The sequence below is a fragment of the Aythya fuligula genome, chromosome 1 (genome assembly GCF_009819795.1).
Source record: "Aythya fuligula isolate bAytFul2 chromosome 1, bAytFul2.pri, whole genome shotgun sequence".
Taxonomy (NCBI): Eukaryota; Metazoa; Chordata; class Aves; order Anseriformes; family Anatidae; genus Aythya; species Aythya fuligula.
In genome coordinates, this window is record NC_045559.1 from 124987476 (window position 1) to 125003629 (window position 16154).

General features: G+C 39.4%; 1 protein-coding gene across 1 annotated transcript in view; it reads left to right on the plus strand.

The window, feature by feature from the left end:
• Positions 1-15161, plus strand: part of SMPX (small muscle protein X-linked) — a 39711-nt gene extending 24550 nt beyond the window's left edge. The window contains exon 5 of the mRNA XM_032197283.1: positions 14835-15161. The gene's annotated coding sequence lies outside the window, so the exon portion shown is untranslated. The remainder of the gene's footprint in view (positions 1-14834) is intronic.
• Positions 15162-16154: the final 993 nt, after the last annotated feature.

Below are 16154 nucleotides of genomic sequence, written 5' to 3' on the forward strand. Positions count from 1 at the left end.
TGTCTCCAAGATCAAACAACTTGCTGCTCTTGCATTAACAGCAACAAAATCAATCAAAGAGAGCTCAGTGACGAGTATTACTTCACAAGTGGTGGTGCTTGCCTTGCCCCAGCCCTGACACCCCCGCGTTCCCCATCCTCGGCCCTGCAGCATTGCCACATTGACAGGGCGAGACACATGGCTCCACACCAGCCTCCCATTTGAGGCCACTCTGCCCTGGTGCCTCAGGAAGGGCCACTGGAAGAGCTTTAGCTGACAGGTCTGGCCCTGTCGTTGCTGGGCACATGTTCCCATTTAGTTGTCGCGCAGCATGGTGCAGTGTGTTGGGCCATGCCAGGTTTCACCTGTCTGAGTGCTGGTGAAATCCCTTTAAAATAAACCTGGATCTTGGCAGAGTGCTTGCTGCCCTGATGTCTGCCTCGGAAACAAAGCAATCCACCTGCAGAAACAACTCCATTGTAGCCCTATCTGTTGCTGCGGCCTGGCTGGGCAAGCAGGCTGAGGCTGCAGGCCAGAGGACAGCAGGACTGCTCTGTGACAGCCCTGCTGGGCACTGCACTGACTCTGGGGCTCCTTTTTATTGCTGTTATTTTGTTATGGTGATTTTTAACTGCCAGAGAGCTTTCTGTGCTTACCAACACAGGCAGCTGGGCATTTCTTGCCATCTCTCTCTGTCCTTCTGGGAAGGGGATTAGTACAAGTTAAATGCTATTTCCCCCCCCCCCTCAGTAGTAATGTACATGAGAGGCATACCCTGCTGCTCCTTCAGCAGTCAGAAGTGCTAAAATGCAAAAGGCTCTTTTCTGACAGTTGTTTCTGTGTTTGTGCTTGCTATGTCATTAATAAAGGCTGTTTTTCAAAACATGAAGTTGTGTTTTTACCAGTGCTACGTTATGATTCTAGTGCAAAACATTGCCCAAGGGGTTAATGCTGAATCGAGGTGCTTTACACCATGTATTGCTGGCGGTATTTTTTATTTTTATTTTATCATTAAATTAAATTAAATTTAAATTTAAATTAATTTACTTTAATTTAATTTAATTTTAGTTTTATTTTATTTTTGGTAGAGAAGATGAAATCATTGTTCTTGAGAGGTTAATCACAGTTAAAACTGTTACGTAAATAATGCATTGTGACCAGTAACTCTTATAGGCAACTAGAGGGCAGACTTCTAAAACAGTTCAAGCTAAGAAGCAGCTAGGTGTACCTTATGGTCTTCCCCAAAACATGCGAATTGTCTAACTCGTGGGGGTTTTGCATCTTTAACTGGCTAAATACTTTCAAAATACTGTCCTAATATGGCTCAGGAAGCCTATTTCATAAATAATAACAATAAATATTCATTGTTATGTGTCAATAGCCAAGTAGTTGGTATTCTAAGTCTGCTAATTATTATATCCAATAAATCTGAGTTGCTGTTTCCTTATCCCTCCCTATGTCTCAAAGTGGTTGTTTTCATCAATTGTGTTTTATTGTGTACTGGAAATCACTTTGGACTGAAGAAGCTTTTTTTAAAATTAATTAATTAATTTATTTTTATTACATGTGTCAGTATTGCTTAGCATCTGAATGGGGCTTGGCTTATGACCCATTCATTGTGGGATGTTTACAAAGACCCTCGCAGTGGCAGAGGAAAACAGAGAGAAGTGAACCCATGCGGCCGAATCACCAAGAAGCAAACTAAACAAACAGAGCCCCACCCCACCCACCCACCCCTGGTTTTAACCTCTGGTGATCTAGTCTCACAGTCTGGGGGAGATGGGGCATACATTGTAATTTTTCAGAGCTTGGAGCTGTCAAAATGAATAATCTTGAAGAGCAGCATTTAAATGTTTTGCATCACACATCTGAATGAAGCTGTAGATCAATGTAGCGAGAAGCAGAGATGAGGCGGGGGTTGCGGGGCCAGTTTGGAAATGCCAATTTTATGTTATTCTGCAGAGCTGGGCCCTGCCCTCAGCAGGACCACAAACACAAGAACAGCTGGGGTTAAACCAGAGATTTTGAAAAAGAGACTATTTCTCCCCTGATTAGCAAGACTAAACTGTCTCCAGCAAATTCTGGGCAGTAGGAGTGCTGAGCAGGAATTAGGGTTTGGGAGTCTGGCAGGCCAGAAGTTGTCGGTCCTTGGAAGCCCACCTCGAAGAGTTGCGCCAGCACCTTGGCAGGCTGCCAGAGAGCCAACACGGGGGCCGATAAGAAACTGCCCAGCCCAGTCATGCTCAATGTTCCACGCTGCATCAAGAGAATTGCTGAAAGCAAGATGTTTCCATAAAAAGTTACACTTCCAAAGCATAAACCTTTCCCAGTGGAGAAATGTTCCATCAGAAAATATTGGACCAGTTTGACTCTTGGCATACTCTAAAGTACAAAAGCTCATTGCATTTTAAATAAACTTCAACAGCTTCAGATCATGCCAACTCTCAAACAACAAATCAAGCAAACTCCGCTTTTTCTCCTGTAATTATCCAACCTAATAATTCTCTTGCCATTTTCCCCTTTCGCTTCACTGAAGGAAGAAAGGTTGTGTTTGCAGTACACCAAGATGCTGTTTGCTTCTAGTTTCATTGCCTAGGAATTTGAAATTCATGAACAGTCATGATATAAATACATACAGCTTTAATCCCAAATTATGTATGTACAAATGGCACTAAAATTCAATTACTCTCAGGACACACATGATCAGACTTTGTTTTGTAAAACATTTTTGTTTGCTTGGAAATGTTGCTTTCTAAAAACAGCATGAAGTGCACATTTTCTTCAGGGACATATGAAAGACAAAGTCTGCCATGCAAAGGTTCAAACGTGGCTTTTGAAAGCCTAATGAATTAACGTCTAATGCTTAGACCTTTCCCCTCAAACATTAAAGTTCCATGAGAGATGGAAAGTGTCTGTGATGAAAAATGAATGGCAGAACTAGCATCCTGGAGGAAATGTGAGTCCTGAAGAACAATGAAATAAAAATGTTCAAACAATGTTAAAGTGTGGTAGGAACTGAAAAGTCAGGAAGCTAAGGGTGCGTGTTTATGTGTTCACTGGTGCAGATGAGTTAACATCCTGTACAACCTTATATAGAATTATCTGAAGACTACAGCTTAAAACAATTTTCCTCTGACCATCTCATATCTGCAAAATTTTGTGTGGCTATGAAACTAATGCAATAATGCAAATTCACCTTGTGTACATACCAGTATTTCTCTGAAATAAATGACCTGACTATACACTTGAAGTGCAGATGAGAGAAAATTTGGTACCTATATCTTAATTTCTGAATACAAATCAGCACTATTAGGCTGTGTGTTCAGTCTTAACTGATTAGCTGATGCTTGTGTGAGTCATTTATCAACTTAATACTGTTTTAATATGTGCTTATTATTAAGCACTTTCTCAGGGTTTTTTTGAAAAGGAAAAAGCCACCAACTCCACAGCGTCATTAGTGAGGGGATCTGCTGGAGGACTTTATGGCAATCCACAGCGTGCCAGTTTTGTCACTTTCCACAGTTTTGCCCCTGCAATTCTACCACTCCCACAAAATAAAAATACATTACCTCTTGCTTACAAATTTGTATTTAAAAATACAACTAATTTTATAACCCTTCTCAGCATGTGAAGACCATGCAGATACCAAGCAGTGTTCCTTACCACTGGGCATGCACTCTGAAGAAAATCAGCCAGCTTACATGTGGTACTAAGTGGCAGCCAGTGTGACAATAACAAATGCCATGAGCATTCAGGTGTAAAATCGGAGAACCTTTCCAGCAGCAGCATTTTGCTGGGTGATACATTGCATTTAGAGTAGCGAGAAAGTTTTGTGTATAATTTAAAGTTTAAATATTTGATTGGAGAGCTAGGACCAAATGAAGTGCAAGCATAAAAGAAGTCTGAGGCAAGTGCCTCAAACCATTGTTCACCATTTAACTATACAGCACAGTTTTGCAGTTTAGAGTTCATATGGCATGAAACAGCATACTCTTGAGGCTGATAACCCATCCCTACAAAACTTTTATTGCACTGTTTGACTATGATAAAACCACTGAAAGGATTTAACTGGAACAGTCATTATAAAACCATAAAAATGTCAGTAAAAATACAGTCACCTTTCTCAAAATTTCAGCCCCCGCAAATCAACCTTTTTTTTTTTTTTAATTTATTTTATTTTTTTTTAATTTATTTTTCTAAAAAAAAATAAACAACATAACTAGGTGGCCTGAATTTTCAAAGAAAAGCACAGAACATCTGAGGATTTTCAATTTCCTGAGACAGAATATACATATTTTTAAAATAAATCAGGCGCTTTCCACTAGAAGCTTTGTTTTGTTAGATTTCCAGCTTCCTGCCCACCCTGAAGAAAAGGAGTATAAGTTCTTCCAACACTTTCCATGGCAAAGTCAATAGAAGGGCAGCATGAGCTTTCAGCTGTGCTGGAATTGGCATTTGTCGTGTAGGGGCTTCAAGCCCATGACACTATGGGTTTGGTGCAAACAAGGGCCATTAAGATAGTTGCAAAATGCCAGAGCTACTACTGGCTGAGGATTTCCAAGGCTGCCAAATGTCCTTCTTCATGGGACAACCACTCCCTTTACTTTCAGGGCTGAAGCTATGACTGACGTGAGCAGGGATGCCATGAGAGCAGATGACAAGATTTTGAGGAGTGCAAAATGACTTTGGTCCCACAGCTTGTGCTGCCCTATGTGGGCCATGAGAGAGGTTGGCTCCTTAGAGCTGTAGTGCTTGTGGTGGGTTATCTCATGAGGCTGCTTCCCCAAAGGCTATGCCCCCCTAATCATTAGTTGCTTTTGAAAACCGTGAATTCTGTTTTTTAGCTTTATAATAGTTTGGCCGTGGTTAATCCAGTTTGCATAGCACAGTATCAGTCATTATGTTCTTGCCTCCTCCTCCTGTACTTCACCTGCAGACACCTGTGAGGAATTTCCCCCCAGTTATCTCTGTGGTGGGCAACCAAGAGCTGACTGTAGGGAATCCGTACAGTGAGAGTAGTCACCACCATATACATTTTCTCCTAGCTGGAAGCTTTGCTTTCAGAGACACATCCTGGTTGAGAAACCCCAGTCATGTAATTAACTCTCAGTAGGTGCATTTCATATTGCATCAATGAGTGCCTCCTTACAAAGCCTTCATCATTTTCAGCACACACAAAAAAAGATGTCCTGTTGTTTCAAATAGCACCACTTTTTTGGACTTTTTCTTTTAGTAGTTGGTTTTTATTGCTGCTTTTTACATACTTTGCCAATTATTATTTTATTCCTTATAGTGCTTAGCCTGGCTCCTGTGTATATCTTCAATCCAAAGGCATCACAGTTATGAGTCTTTTTTTTTTTTTTTTTTTTTAATTTTATTATTTCTTAGTGGGACCTAGCAACTTCTTTTTATTTTCATGGTGCACCACCACCCAGGTGCTTTTCCACTGTCTGTTTTTCACCTGTGCCTGAAAGCTGATAAGTGGTTTTGGCTATCACTGGAGAAATCAATAGGCTTTGTAGCACCTCAAAGGAGGTAATAAGTATTTTGTGGGTTCTGTTCTTAGACCTTTACTTTCTTACTGATAAATTTGCTACAAAAATAATTCCTGAACTTTTATTGTCTCTGTAAGGCTTTGTCTTGAGAATCCAAATTGCTATTACAGGGAATGAAAATAAAATAAAACTAGACTGCCCTGGAAATTCCTTTCTAATCTTAGTGCTATAAATTTTTTACTACTTAAGCCCTTTAAGTCACATGGCTTCATTAACAGGCTGTTTGGACATACTTGCTCGTGCAATCAGGATGATACCTTAAAGGGGAACAAGCCCTTGAGCGATCCTACATAGAAAACTCAAATGCTTTTTTAAAGCAGAGGTGGTATAGGTGGATGAAAATAGCTTAACATGCATTCAGAGAACAATTTCCTCCCTATATTGATTAATAATTACAAAGGATAGTAATTATAGGTGCACACTTGCATGAACCTAACAGGTCTTAGTAAAGTGCCACAAAGGAAAAGCTGTATTTTTCCATTCTGAAGGTATTAATTTCAAAGGTAGTGAGTACTGCAGCACAGTTCTCGTTGACAGAGGTACAAAGAGCTATTGCAGCTTCTCATCAACAATGTTAATCAAAGTATTTAGTATATACAGCTCGGTATTTGGTTCCCATTAAAAATCATAAATGACCTCATGGACTTACAAAGCAATTGAAATTGAGTCTGAAAATCTTTTTATAGGGATGACATTTTAGGTTAAAAGATGTCAGAGGGTAAACATTAATGAAAATCATAAAATTGAAGCAAAAAAATGAATTTAACATGATGCTACAAGCACTGTTTTTTTTTTTTTTTTTTTTTTTTTTCAGACATATAAACTGTGCAGAGAGAACATGAAAGGTAGTTCCAGTGAAAGTCACAGCAGAGGTAGAAATGACAATAATAAAAACTGTATCAGAGCTTGTATGTTTTCTTTGTAATACCATTTTGAAATGTTATGCATAATCAGTCCTCATCAAGTTAGTTTCTATTAACTGCTTCCCTATGATAAACCTCAAGATATGCTTTCACAATTTTAAGAAACTGTTGATTTTCATCCTGAAAACCAACATATTTATTGCAGCAAATTTGCTGTTGTGAATCATTAAGCTAAAAAATGTGTTCAGTAAGGTGCTACTTCATTTAAATAATGATAACTAGCAGCCCATGTTGTATTGCTTTAGGTGGCTTTCTGATCTGAGCCAAGAGCTGCCCAAACAAAAGAAAAAAAAAAAAGAAACAAACAAACAAACAAAACAAAACAAAACAAAACACTACTGATACAACTGAGTAAATGATAGAAAAGTTCAGAGCACATTTCCATGATCTAGAGTATAATGTTTGTGACATGATACAAACACTAAACCTTCTAAATTAGTACTAGTCATTTGTTATGGGAAGAATTTCTTTCTTTTTCCCTGGAAAGGCTGAAATCTGGTCCTTGGCCTTTTAGGAACTGCATATGATATGTGCATCATTTGCATCTTGGTTCTAATAATCAAGAGAAAGGAAAATCAGTGTAACTCCATGAAGAATCATAGCAAATACAAATATTTCAATTGTATATTTCCCAAAGACTTCAGCGGTCTTTGTTCTTGGGCATGTCCTGCTATGTGACGCACTTCCCAGGTGTGTGGTGCCTGGCCTGAAGCTCCTTTCTTTGGACACAGAACCAAGGAGCTCTGAGGGCTCTAGCTCCACCTACAGATTGGAGGGCTGCCCAGCTCCTTACTGCAAATCCACAGCTGGGCTGGGAGCTTGGAAATACCAGAAACCTGGATAAGCCCAGAATTTCTATGTGATTCAGAACCTCAACATGTAAGAAAGAGCACTGAAGTCCCTAGACAGAGGAAGGACCTCAGTTTCCAAGTTTGTGGGACGCTGTCATGGCTTGGACCCTCTAAGAGCTGCCATCTCAGTTTGGCTCGCCAGTCCATGGCAGGGATCAAGGCTTGAGGAAAAAAAAAAAAAAAGTAACTTGAGGAAAACTTCAAGATGTTACACGCTGGGCGAGCCAGCTGCACTGTTGTCTACTTGATATGAGATGCCTGCAGCTGAATCAGTGAGGAACAAATTTTCCACCTGAAAAATTCATAATGGATTGTTTCCTTCTGAATAAGAACTGTTCCCAAAGAACAACCAATCCATCTTTTGTATGACTAAGATAGCATAAAAGATTCCTTAGTATTCAACTAAAATCACGGATTTTACCTTTGTTACATGATTAATTGACTGACAACTCATTGAAAATATTGGTCATTCAGGGAACTGATAGGATTCTGTGCTTACACAGTACTTGATTGCTTTAGAAAGTTAAAAAATATCTGATGTATAGAAGGTAAAAAAGCCTAGCTGCTTCTTCATCTGACTTAAACCGGGAATCCATGCACAAACCTCACCATAAAAAAATATTCACGTCTATGATTTTGTGTTTCTTGTTCATGCTTATTAGCTCTCCGTGAACTACTTGCATAACACAGCCACTGTGCCCAAGTAGTTGCAGTCTCCAAATAACTAAGGGAACAGCTTGGAAACCATGCGCAGTTTAATACAACTGCGCTGAGTCAAAAATCCTCCAAAGAGCTTCCAACACATACTGTTATCTAATCTGTCTTTTTTACCACTTAAACTGTTATGGCAGCCATTAGGTCAGTGCAATGCCATTCTTCTTAATTGTGTTATGTTGGCTAAGTGCCCAATTTATACCTTTCAAAAATGTCAGAGATTTGTTCCTTACTTGGCAGGAGATAAATTTGCTGCCATAACATATTGATCTGAATGACCTCCATTCAATAGCTGTCACTTCAGAGCCACCACATTGAATTTCTCTCTTTTGCAAGTTTCTTTGCTGACTAAGCTTTGTGTCAGTGTAAGTAACAAGATATAATGTGTGGAATGCTTTTGCTTGGCTTTTATTTATTTATTATTTTTGCTGTTGTCCTAAATGAAAAGGTCTATTGTTATTGACTGAACGTGGTCTTACACAATACTCTGCTACAGCTTCCTTGTGTACATACTGAACTACAGAGAGTACAAAGGGTCAACATTGCCTTTGGCTGCCCATCCTACACTGTCTGAAGACAGACGTAAATTAATTGGAGGAACAACACGTGTGAGAAAGCACATATGGCTTTCAGGATTTTTTTAATGACAAAGATAAGAAAAGCTCATTATCAAAAATAAGCAAAAAAAAAAAACACTTTCATATTTCAACACTTGTGTCTAACATTCTTTGTCAGATAAATCTCAAAAAAAAAAAAAATCTGACCCTCTGTATTGAAACTCTGTTTGTATGTGTGTAACCTGAATCTCTATTTTTTAGCTGCTTCCAATATATTTCATTTTACTGTAGGTAAGATAAAGAAAAAAGGGAGAAACTGTTTAATGTTTTCAGTATTTCACAGAATCACACAGTGTCAGCATGGCAGAGGTTGGAAGGGATCTCTGAAGGTCATCTGGTCTGACCCTCCTGCTCAAGCACTGCCAGCTAGAGCTGGTTGCCCAGGACCACATGAAGAAAAGATACATATCAGAGACAATATATTTGAGATGTATGAGAGGTGCTCAAATACGTGAGATCACTACTTTTATCCTGACAGAAACTTAACAAATAATTGAAATAATTTGCAAAAAGCATGCAAGAAAGCAAAACATGTTTTAATTTAAAGTAGACTTTTAAATTTAGTTGACCAGCTACCACTGAGAGGGATTCAAATGATGAACCCCCCCTTTGCAACCTGAACCCTCTTTCTGATGCCCCGTCACAGTATAAGTATGTTCACCTGGAGCACATTTGACTTCCTATTGCTTCTTCCGCTGTCCATACGGACAGTGACCCAGACATGATATAAATATTGAAGCAGTTGCACAGGAGAAGATGATCTTTGCAAGTGGTGCCCACTGACGGGAAGTGAGGGCAGTTGAGTTAAAGCGGATCCTTTGGCACTTCAGGTTACTATCTCAGGAAGGACAAGGCTTTTATCAGCTGAGAAATAGAACTGGGGAGTCAAAGAAGATAGTCCAACTTTATTTCACATTCCAAATTCCCTAGAGTAATCAGAGAAAGCATGTTGGTGTATATACCTTCTTTTCACAAAATTTTCCTTCTGAAGAGTGGTGTGTTGGGAATTCTAGGCTAAGTCTGCTCCACACTAATAAAAGTTCATGACCTCTGTCCCCTTCTTACCTTACTGAAATGAATACCCTTTTCATTCCCAGGGTGCTTATTCACCAGGAATGCCCAGATGTCACTTAAAAGTTGTGGGAATGAAAGCCTTTCCTGGGTCTCCTAACTCCAGGAAGTTGTTACCTTCATTTCCCACTTGCACTTTTGAAGAGACATTTTTGATCCTTTTAATCAAAATTTTCCTGTGCAAAATTTTCTCCAAGTAGTCATGCTTATTGACAGTATGTATAGCCCAGGGTACGTAATGAATGCTTTCAGATTATTATAATCTTTAGAGTTTATATGTTTTAAATTACGTTTTGCTGCTTGGTGAAATAATATTCTAAAGAAAAGACCCAGTTCTCCCACTGTAACCCCCCATCCTCTCCCAAATAAATAGAAGACTTCTTGCTGTCTTTTCTTAAATATTGCATGTATGACTGTGATAGTGGTGAGTAAGAGATCTATAAATGGGTTCTGGTGAGGAGTAAACATCATGTGGTCGTTCACTTTGGAAGCTTGCTGAGTGGGAGGCATTTACTGAACCTTTGTGCACTTGCTATAATCACTGATTTTCTATGAAGTGCTAATGGTATATGTCTGTTTTCTCCTTTGTAAGGGAACTTCTTATAAAACCAGCTGCATTACCAGAATCTTAGGGTTAAGCATATAGGGCTGGAAACTGTTCAGATAAAGACAAATTTTACTTAGCCTTCAGGTGATTCACGTTCAGTCTTTAATTACATAATATTAGCACTGAACATGGTCATTTTATTGCATATATGGAGATAGAGCCAAAATCTGGATTTATTTCTTATTTCTTCTACTTTCAGCTAACATGTTGCAGAAAATACCGACAGTTTGGAATTACTGGTGCTTTTTTTTAGAGGAAATCTTTTATCTGTTTGGAGTTAAGTAGTTTGGGTAGATTTTCAGGGAAAAAAAAGAAAAAGAGATGCAACATGAAAAACTATGCCTTTGGGAAAAAAAATGAGCTTTTAAAATTCATTAATTTATTTAGATATTTGTTATCAAGTTGCATCTGTGTTGAACAACATATAAATTAAATGATTTCTTACATAAAAATAGTAGCACATATTCCCGTGGTTGGAAAATGCTGGGACCCAACATTTTTGCCACAGAAGCTAGCATTGGCATCTCATCAACTGCAATCAGAGCCCTGCAGATTGTCAAAATGGGAGTGAAGAAAGTCTCTAGGGCTGAAAAAAAGCCTCTTTCCATGATTTAAGAAAGCTCCTAAGCATGTGCTTAAGTCTGTCCTTAATCACGACAACATTTAAGCTTGCATTTGCCGTCAAGTACATACTTTCCTATTTTCTTTAAATGGCAGAGTGTTGTTCAGTAGAATAAGGTTGATTGGAGTGGCAAGAGAGGCACTGGTAGATAAGCTGCAGCGGCTGAAAGAATAACCAGGGAACATAACTGTGAGGATTATTAATGTACCATAAGCAACCTATTTTTGAGTTTACAGACTCCCATTGATCTCTGGAGGAGTTTGAGCTCTAAAAATAACACACCTTTGGGAGCTGGGAGAGAGAGAATTGTAGCTGGCCAGAGGGAGGTCTGAATGGATTGGAGCATCACGGGGAGATAATAGAGGGTCCACTGACTGCCAAGGGAGTTCAGGTAGCAATTATAAGCAACCAGAGAGCGGGAAGTACACCTGAGAGAAAGATAATATTATTAGCAGATGTTAAAATAGCACTGCTTGCCAGCAGTGTGCTTCATACAAAATTTGAGAACAGTGGGCTTGATTTTCCTCAGCACCTGAGCTCTGAGGCAAGGCTTATCATGACAATTTGTTTGGTCCTGCATTTGGATGGCAAGTGGCAAGGTGCTGGTGGCTGTAGTATTTTTTGTTCCTTCTGTTAATTAGTCTTCCAGGTGAATGGCCTCCAAGAAAACTGGGTTTCATTGGATGAGAGCCACTATATCTTAGTTGCGACTGAGAGGACCAGAGACATCAGACCTTTTTAGGGGATCCAATGCCTAGTGAGAGTCCTGTGCCATGGGAGGGGGAAGAAGAGAGGTTCTTGTTCAGCTGGATGGGATGTTGTGCCAGCTGGGAACCTTAAGGCTTGAGGTCAAAAAAGTATTAAGTGATATCGAGATCAGCAGGAGCTGGGTGCCAAATGTCTGTGAGCCATAAGAAAAGGAAAAAAAAAAAAAAAAAAAAAAGGATTGAAAACTGGGGAGGGAAAAGGGAGTATTTGATGTAATAGAGCCTGAGGCTAAAAGTAATTTAAGTAAGTAGCCAGCTTACTTGTATTGTTAACCCCACTCAGTAATATGGCACTTAACACATTTTTATTTCAGTCTGTTAGCACTGGCAAGCCCACAGAGAAGCAGGGGCAAACAGGGACCTTGCACCTTGCCCACAAAACCATCCTGACCCTCACGAGCAGAGGACAAGTTCTCCTGGGACCAGCAGAGGCTCTGCCCAAATTCACAGACCAACTGAGGGTAGAGATCACCTAGTGCAGCCCCTGCTCAGAGCCGTGGCAGCTCCAGCAGGCTGCTCCAAGGTGTGTCCCAGATGCTGGGTTTCTCCAAGGGTGAAGACTACCCAGCCTCTCAGGGCAACCTACTCCAGTGCCTGAGCACCCTTACAGTTGAAAACAAAACAAAACAAAACAAAACAAAACAAAGTTTATTTTCCTGTCCATATTAAATTCCTTGTATTTCAGTTTGTGCCTGTTATATCCTGTCCTGTCAGTGGGCACCAATGAGGAAAATCTGGCTCTGTTTTCTTCATACCCAAGATCTCTGGGGTTTGGTGCCTGGGTGTGCATGGCACAGAACAGTTGGTGCTACAAGCTCAGGAAATAAGGAAAAGCTAAACTACTTGGAAAGTAAGGTAGGGGAAGATGAGCATGGTGCTCTTCTGTGCAGGGCACACATCTTCTACAGGTTAACACCTGCATGAAACACAGCCTTTTCATCTGAGGCGATGAATCTGCTGGAAAGGTGTAAAAAATGTTACATAACCCCATAAAAGAGAATGCTGAGTTATAGCTGTCATTCACTCCATGAACCTGCCCACAATATATTTAGAGATAGAGCATGGCATTGGCCTATTTTGGTGGAAGAATCAGGAAACCCTTGTGACACCGAATGCCCAATTATGCTTCTGGGTGCCCACTGCGTTATGCACACCGGCGCTAATAGATACCCTGTATTCTGAGACCAGGCTCGAGCACTTGTGTTTAATCATAGCTAGTAATGTTTTATCCACCCACCACTGCAAAACAGTCACCTTGTGATATTCAGGAACAGGCACGGCACAGTTTGAAAGAGAAAGAGAATACTGGATTGAAACGCAAGGAGAACGTGTGTAGGCAGGCGGTAATTATACAGGACGGGATTACACGTGCGTGCATATCCCGGGGAGCCATCAAATACAGCTCTAAGGTTTGATTTTGGTTTTGAGATCTGAAGAATAAGTACATAAAATTACCTGATTGGAAGGAAATTTCAGCTGAAGCAGACTAGCACATTGCCTCACTGAGTCAGGTTAAGAGATGATTAAGTTTGATTGCTAATGGCAGGAGTGTGCCAGTAGCACTGTGTTGTTTTTTGACCTCCTTCCTTAGGACATCGACACCCCCTCACTTTTCTCAAGCCCAGTTAATTAACTTTTAACTTCTTTATTCAAAAGTCACCAACACTTTCAAGGAGTTTGTATAAACCATGAAGAGTTCTTCTGAAGAGCACCTCTTTTCTCCAGTGAAGTGTTTCTTATCAAAGCTTAGCAGTCCCAGCCTTTTGAATGTCCCTCCAATATTTCTTCAAATGTGTACAGCTCCCAGCATGTTCAGGAGTGGCAAAACTCCAATTTATGTAACACATCATCAAATATAGAAGGTTGTAATTTTTCACTGCCCTATGACTTTTTCTTTACTTTCTGAGCATACAGGCTCATGAGTTCAAGAAAATTTATAAGAAATTAGAGATAATCTTTCACCCCAAATATTTACATCCTATTTAATTAAACATATACCCTATGAAAGGTAATGTCTTGAACTTTTCACAGTTACTTTCAAAACCTCTTTTCCTCAGTATTGAACCATCTGGAACCACCGATATCAGCAGCAACCACTGATACCTCTTAACTTCAAAGAGAACAGGAATAGACCCTATGCTGGGTTTCAAATTAGCTGTGGCAACATCAGGAAGAGTCACTGCAGACAGGTCAATGGAAATTGCTCATTCTCCAGACAGCAGCTAAACACCCCTCTATGTTGCTTCACATAAGTAAATAAATGAACACTGATAGGATATATAAAATTAGGACAGAAAATACTGTGCTGCCACATCCAGAATACTGTGTTCAGTGCTGGCAACTCCTGGAAATTAAAGCAGGAGGGGAGGATTGAAGATGTGACAAAAATAGTTACAGGGACAGATAATTTCCAGAAGAGAGGTTGAAAAACCCTGCGACTGTCCAGTTTGGAAAGGAGACAAAGGAGACTTGCTACCATTCACGGGTCAAATGGACAGAACAGAGAAAGCAAGGGAAGAGGATAATCAATGCAGTTGAAAAAATATATATATATATATATTTATATGCATCTTAAAATATTTGCATGTGCCACGGATAAAAGTAAATACTGCTTTGATTTCTAACTAGCTGATATGTCCCTACTAAATCCTAAATCCTGCCGTGCCTTGCTGCAGGATTTACTGCTTGCACTTGCAGAAGCAGTGCAGGAGCCTCCCAGGGTTGATGCAGGGCTGGGGCTGGGGCTGGAGCTGGAGGAGTTCAGGAGTCCCCCATGGCCCACCAGCCAGCTGGGGGCAGCAGGGCAATGGGATGGGGCAGGAGTGGCAGATACCCTGTACTGAGGACAAAACGTAACTCTGTAAGGAGATCATGAGCTCTTAAGTCATGAAGTTTCATCAGATGGAGATTTGGAGAGTGGGTGGAAATAGCTAGTGGATCAAAACGATTTGTTTCACGCCCACTCTGTATTCCCCAAGCTCAGGTGTAAACAAGTACACTCAGTGAAAGCAAAATTGCAGGTGCTGGTACACCCCCTCACAACTTACCGGTACTTCTCTGCATTCTCTCAAAACATCTGTTAGTTCCCTGATAAATTATTAATTTCTGGTCTTGTATTTGTCACACAGGTCTGACAAGAGAAACCGAACAGATTCCAATGAATGGAGATCGTCTGAAATGTTTTATATATCTGTATGAAGACTATGAACTTCCTAACTCTGCAATACCCCATAGGAAGCATCTTCTTTGTACATTTATGTCAACACTTTCTTCTTCTCCATTTTGTTTGATATAGAAAAGTAATGATGAAATAAAACAGAACGCAGTAACTAATACTGAATGTGTATATATTTAGGAATGATTTTAATCTGAGAACAGGGAATAGTGTAATTAGAAGTTTGAGCAAAAGTGGAATAAACACTTTTTTTTAAAAAAAAAAATATCATTATTTGCAATTAATTTGGTTTCTTTCCTTTTGAAAAAAATCAACATGGAAAAAAAAAAAAGAGTTTAAAAATGATTTCACAAAATGCAGAATGAGTGAGAAATGTAATGTCTGATTTCCAGTTTTGTATTCCTGGTTTTAGAATGGGAATCATGACTCCTGTGTAATGGGAAGATAAAATATTAAAAGGGGTGGTCTTTATAGTTAGTTTAGTTAAACTCTTCTCTCATGGCAGAGCCGAAGTATTTCTTTTTCCTGGGAATTTAAAAATGCGCTGATGTTCTGATATTTATGCTTCACCCTTACATTGTACAATAAAGGTACACGACATGAACTAGCTGACAAAAAACCTGCAACCTTTATACAAATAAACAGGTCAACCAGCCTTGAAGGAACATGTTCCCGAATGCAAGCTCAAGGATCACTATCTTCAAAAGCACAAATAAAAGGGGGACATTGGTGTACTAATGCTAAGTGAAAATCATGTATGATCACACCAACATATAATGAATAGTCCCTGACACTTGTTTTATATGGAACTGTACATAAATGAAGACTGTTCAATGCAGATTCTATTTTTGGAAATGAGATCTTATTGTTAGAGAAATTTAATACACTGTGTCTCCTTGGTCTCTCCTGTGTTGTTTACTGTGAAGGGATGAGAGGAGCTGTTTTGTAATAATATTCTTCTACCATTGATTGAAAATATTCTACATGCTCTGAAACTCTGCCTGGCTCTTGTTTATTTAGTTAAAATAAAGAAGATTATTCTGGTTAGAAAACAGGTTTCAAGTTGAATGTTGCTAACAATGACATACATTTAATTCTTGTCTGCTACATGACCAAATACAAAAATTGACTGGCAATATTTTTATATTTTAAGTTATTACACATACTTGCATGGCTTTGTACAGGAAATTAGAAAGGAGTCTTACTGACTGCAGCTTAGTTAAAAGGACATTCTTGTATTTTTTTTTTTTTTTTTTTTTTTTTACTTTCAATA